This window comes from Schistocerca serialis, chromosome 11 (genome assembly GCF_023864345.2).
Source record: "Schistocerca serialis cubense isolate TAMUIC-IGC-003099 chromosome 11, iqSchSeri2.2, whole genome shotgun sequence".
Classification (NCBI taxonomy): domain Eukaryota; kingdom Metazoa; phylum Arthropoda; class Insecta; order Orthoptera; family Acrididae; genus Schistocerca; species Schistocerca serialis.
The window spans coordinates 77,734,013-77,738,819 of NC_064648.1; the positions used below are offsets into that span (position 1 = coordinate 77,734,013).

The 4,807-nt window shown below is 42.1% G+C and overlaps 1 protein-coding gene across 1 annotated transcript in view; it reads right to left on the reverse strand.

Moving 5' to 3' along the window:
- The window catches only part of LOC126426465 (speckle-type POZ protein-like), a 159,754-nt gene that overhangs the window by 60,589 nt on the left and 94,358 nt on the right, over positions 1-4,807 (reverse strand). The window lies entirely within an intron of this gene.

Consider the following 4,807-nt stretch of genomic DNA (forward strand, 5'->3'; position numbering starts at 1 on the left):
ACAGTCATTTGACCTTTGGACAGACTCCCGTATGGACGACACAGAAATAGGCATACATGGCTCAGAGAAGCAACTTAAAGATTGAAAACAAATAAATCGCCAGGTGCGGATGAAATTCCAGTTCGATTTTACAGTGTGTACTCTACGGCATTGGCTCCTTACCTAGCCAGTATTTACTGTAAATTTCTCGCTCAGTGCAAAGTCGCAACTGACGGGAAAAAATGCGCAGGTGACTCCACTACATGAGAAATGTAAAAGAACGGACCCTCAAAACTACAGACCAATATCCCTAATTCTGTTTGCTGCAGTATCCTTGAACTCATCCTCAGTTCGAATATCAAACTTTCTTGAGGATAAGCATCTTATGTCAACGAATAAGCATCGTTTTAGGAAACATCACTCATGCGAAACTCAGCTTGCTTTTTTCTCACATAATACACTGAGAAATATGGATGAAGGGAAACGCATATATATCTACATTTCCGTAAAGCATTTGCCATGGTGCCCCAATGCTGGCTGTTAACGAAAGTACGAGGATATGGAATAAGTTCACAGATACGCGAGTGGCTCGAAGACTTCTTAAATAACAGAACTCATATGTTGACCACGACAGCAAGTGTTCATTAGAGACAAGGGTGTCGTTTGGAGTGCCCCATGGAAGTGTGATAGGACCGCTCTTGTACTCTATATACATAAATGATTTATATCTAAAAACAAAGATGATGTGACCTATCAAACGAAAGTGGTGGCAGATCAATAGGAAACAAACACAAAGATACACACAAAATTCAAGCTTTTGCAACCAACGGTTGCTTCATCAGGAAAGAGGGAAGGAGAGGGAAAGACGAAAGGATGTGGGTTTTAAGGGAGAGGGTAAGGAGTCATTCCAGTCCCGGGACAGGAAAGACTTACCTTAGGGGGAAAAAGGACAGGTATACACTCGCACATACACACATATCCATCCACACATACACAGACACAAGCAGACATCTGTAAAGGCAAAGAGTTTGGGCAGAGATGTCAGTCGAGGTGGAAGTACAGAGGCAAAGATGTTGTTGAAAGACAGGTGAGGTATGAGCGGCGGCAAATTGAAATTAGCGGAGATTGAGGCCTGGTGGATAACAGGAAGAGAGGATACATTGAAGAGCAAGTTCCCATCTCCGGAGTTCGGATAGGTTGGTGTTGGTGGGAAGTATCCAGAAAACCCGGACGGTGTAACACTGTGCCAAGATGTGCTGGCCGTGCACCAAGGCATGTTTAGCCACAGGGTGATTCTCATTACCAACAAACACTATCTGCCTGTGTCTATTCATGCGAATGGACAGTTTTTTGCTGGTCATTCCCACACAGAAAGCTTCACAGTGTAGGCAGGTCAGTTGGTAAATCACGTGGGTGCTTTCACACGTGGCTCTGCCTTTGATCGTGTACACCTTCCGGGTTACAGGACTGGAGTAGGTGGTGGTGGGAGGGTGCATGGGAGAGGTTTTTTTCCGCTCCTGGGACTGGAATGACTCCTTACCCTCTCCCTTAAAACCCACATATTTTCGTCTTTCCCTCTCCTTACCTCTTTCCTGATGAAGCAACGGTTGGTTGTGAAAGCTTGAATTTTGTGTGTACGTTTGTGTTTGTTTGTGTGTCTATCGACCTGCCAGCACTTTCGTTTGGTAAGTCACATCATCTTTGTTTTTAGATATATTTTCCCCATGTGGAATGTTTCCCACTATTATATACATAAATGATTTGGCAGACAGGGTGAGCAGCAGTCTGCTGTGTTTTGCTGATGATGTCATGGTGTACGGTAGGGTGTCAAAGTTCAGTGACTGTAAGATAATACAACTTAGACAAAATTTACAGTTGGTGTGATGAATGGCTGCTAACCCTAAATGTGGAATAACGTAAGTTAATGCGTATGAGTAGGACGAACACATACAGTATTGTCCAGCTTGACAAAGTCAAGTTTTTTAATTATCTGGGTTTAACGTTGCAAAGCAATATGGAGTGTGATGAGCCCGTGAAAACTACGGTAGGGAAGGTAAATGGTCGACTTTGGTTTACTGGGAAAGTTTTAGGCAAGTGTGGTTCACCTGTAAAGGAGACCACATACAGGACGCTGGCACGACCTGTTCTTTAATACTGCACGAATGTTTGGGATCCGTAGCAGGTTGAATTGAAGGAAGACATCGAAGCAATTCAGAGGGCTGCTCAGTTTGTTACTGGTAGGCTCGAACAAAACTTACGTGTTACGGGAATGCTTCATGAACTCAAATGGGAATCCCTGGATGGAAGAAAGTTTTCTTTTCGGGAAACACTATTGAGAAAATTTAGAGAACCAGCATTAGAAGCCGATTGCTGAATGATTCTGCTCTTGTAAACATGCATCAGGCTTAAGGACCACGAAGATATGATACGAGAAATTAGGACTCATACAGAGGCGTACAGAGAAACTTTTAGCCTCGCTCTATTTGCGAGTGGAAAAGGATGGGAAATGACAAGTGGCAATAGAGGGTACTCTCCGCCATGCACCTTACGGTGGCTTTCGCAATTATCTATGTAGATCCAGAAGTAGATGCAGATTTCTGAGAAATGGGAAGAAATCACACTTAACTAATGTACCGTTCTACACTCCGAGTTCCATTTCTAAATGTAGAATTTCAACTCTGTAGTGTACACATAGGAAGGCAGTCACAGTTACATGGTACAGAGGGGTTTCATGTTACTGACTCCTCAAATGCACGACTGCAACAGAATGTACAAGACCCAAATTGCAGCATTAATTTCTGCGCGCGCGCGCGCGCACACACACACACACACACACACACACACACACACACACACACACACACACAGAGTCACTCACGTGTGTGCAGTGACTGTTTCCTGCAAAATAAATTACTAGTCCCTCCACTTTTGGACCACACAAATGCTCTCCAGCTGTGTACTGAAATGATGAACAGCTAGTTGCTTGAAGTTTCTTTATTCAGCACAATGACCAGCTTCACGTTTTATATTCAAACCATATCTAGCTAAATAAGAAAATAGTGCTGTGATGAAGCAAAGTCATAGGAGAACTCAGATTCTAAAAAAAATGGCCTCAATTAATAATACGAACAGTTAATGGTGTAAACTAAAGAACTTTTAAGAAATTTGAGTTTTATTCAACAAAATAAATTACAGTGTGGACTTTGCTTCTGAAGACAGTGTATTAATTGGCCAGTAGGTTCAAATTAAATGTGCAAGAGATCTCCAGTGTCAATTACCTTACTTATAGCTAATTAAGGTTTGCACCAACTTCTGTTCTGTGCGATTTGTTTTTGGAGAATGTGAGCAAAACACAAATTTTCTAGTTCTTTTTATTAGCCAGGCAGGATCCGCAGAATTTTCAGCATTGCCATGCAGTGTTTTATTAATTTCATACGAAACAAGAAAGACGCTGCTTGTATACATATTAATTCGAGTTTTTAAAACAGTAATTACATACCTGAAGACCAGGTCAAGATTTGTATATTTATGTTGTTACCACGTAGTGGATTCTCTGGAGTGTTACGTTATTTAATGCAGTTGTTGTGTTCCACATTTTGTCGTCTGTGACCACATACAACTTAACTGAGAACAGTGATTTACTTGGAAATTTTACGACCGGGAACGATACGGTTATGCCTTCCTCTAACTAATTCTACGTTGAAATGTGCACGTGCACGTGTGTGTGTGTGTGTGTGTGTGTGTGTGTGTGTGTGTGTGTGTGTGTGTGTGTGTGTGTAATAAAAATGGAAATTGTGTTTCGATGAAGGAAGAGCCCAGACCCTCTCCAACAGTAAATCTGTTTGAAAGCAAACACGAACAGAAGATTTTTAACCTCAATATGATTACTTCACATCCTATTAACATGTCCTGCCTTAAATGTATTGTGTTTAATTTACATGGTACTACAATATAATTTAATGAAGTTTATTTACTTGGCAAAAGGTGGCATGTGAATTTACCTCCTACTCCATTGCACGCATACTGGCATATCAGTAGCTAAGTATAATCTGAAAGCCGTACCAGACGCACTTGTATAATCTTATACAGGGTTATTACAAATGATTGAAGCGATTTCACAGCTCTACAATAACTTTATTATTTGAGATATTTTCACAATGCTTTGCACACACATACAAAAACTCAAAAAGTTTTTTTAGGCATTCACAAATGTTCGATATGTGCCCCTTTAGTGATTCGGCAGACATCAAGCCGATAATCAAGTTCCTCCCACACTCGGCGCAGCATGTCCCCATCAATGAGTTCGAAACGGTAAGGCTTCTGCTTTAGCCTTTTCCGTAAGATTTTCCTAACCGTGGCTGTGGTACGTTTAGCTCCCTGCTTGCTTTATTCGTCGACTTCCGCGGGCTACGCGTGAAACTTGCCCGCACGCGTTCAACCGTTTCTTCGCTCACTGCAGGCCGACGCGTTGATTTCCCCTTAATGAGGCATCCAGAAGCTTTAAACTGCGCATACCATCGCCGAATGGAGTTAGCAGTTGGTGGATCTTTGTTGAACTTCGTCCTGAAGTGTCGTTGCACTGTTATGACTGACTGATGTGAGAGCATTTCAAGCACGACATACGCTTTCTCGTCTCCTGTCGCCATTTTGTCTCACTGCGCTCTCGAGCGCTCTGGCGGCAGAAACCTGAAGTGCGGCTTCAGCTGAACAAAACTTTATGAGTTTTTCTACGTATCTGTAGTGTGTCGTGACCATATGTCAATGAATGGAGCTACAGTGAATTTATGAAATCGCTTCAATCATTTGTAATAGCCCTGTATTGTTCCTC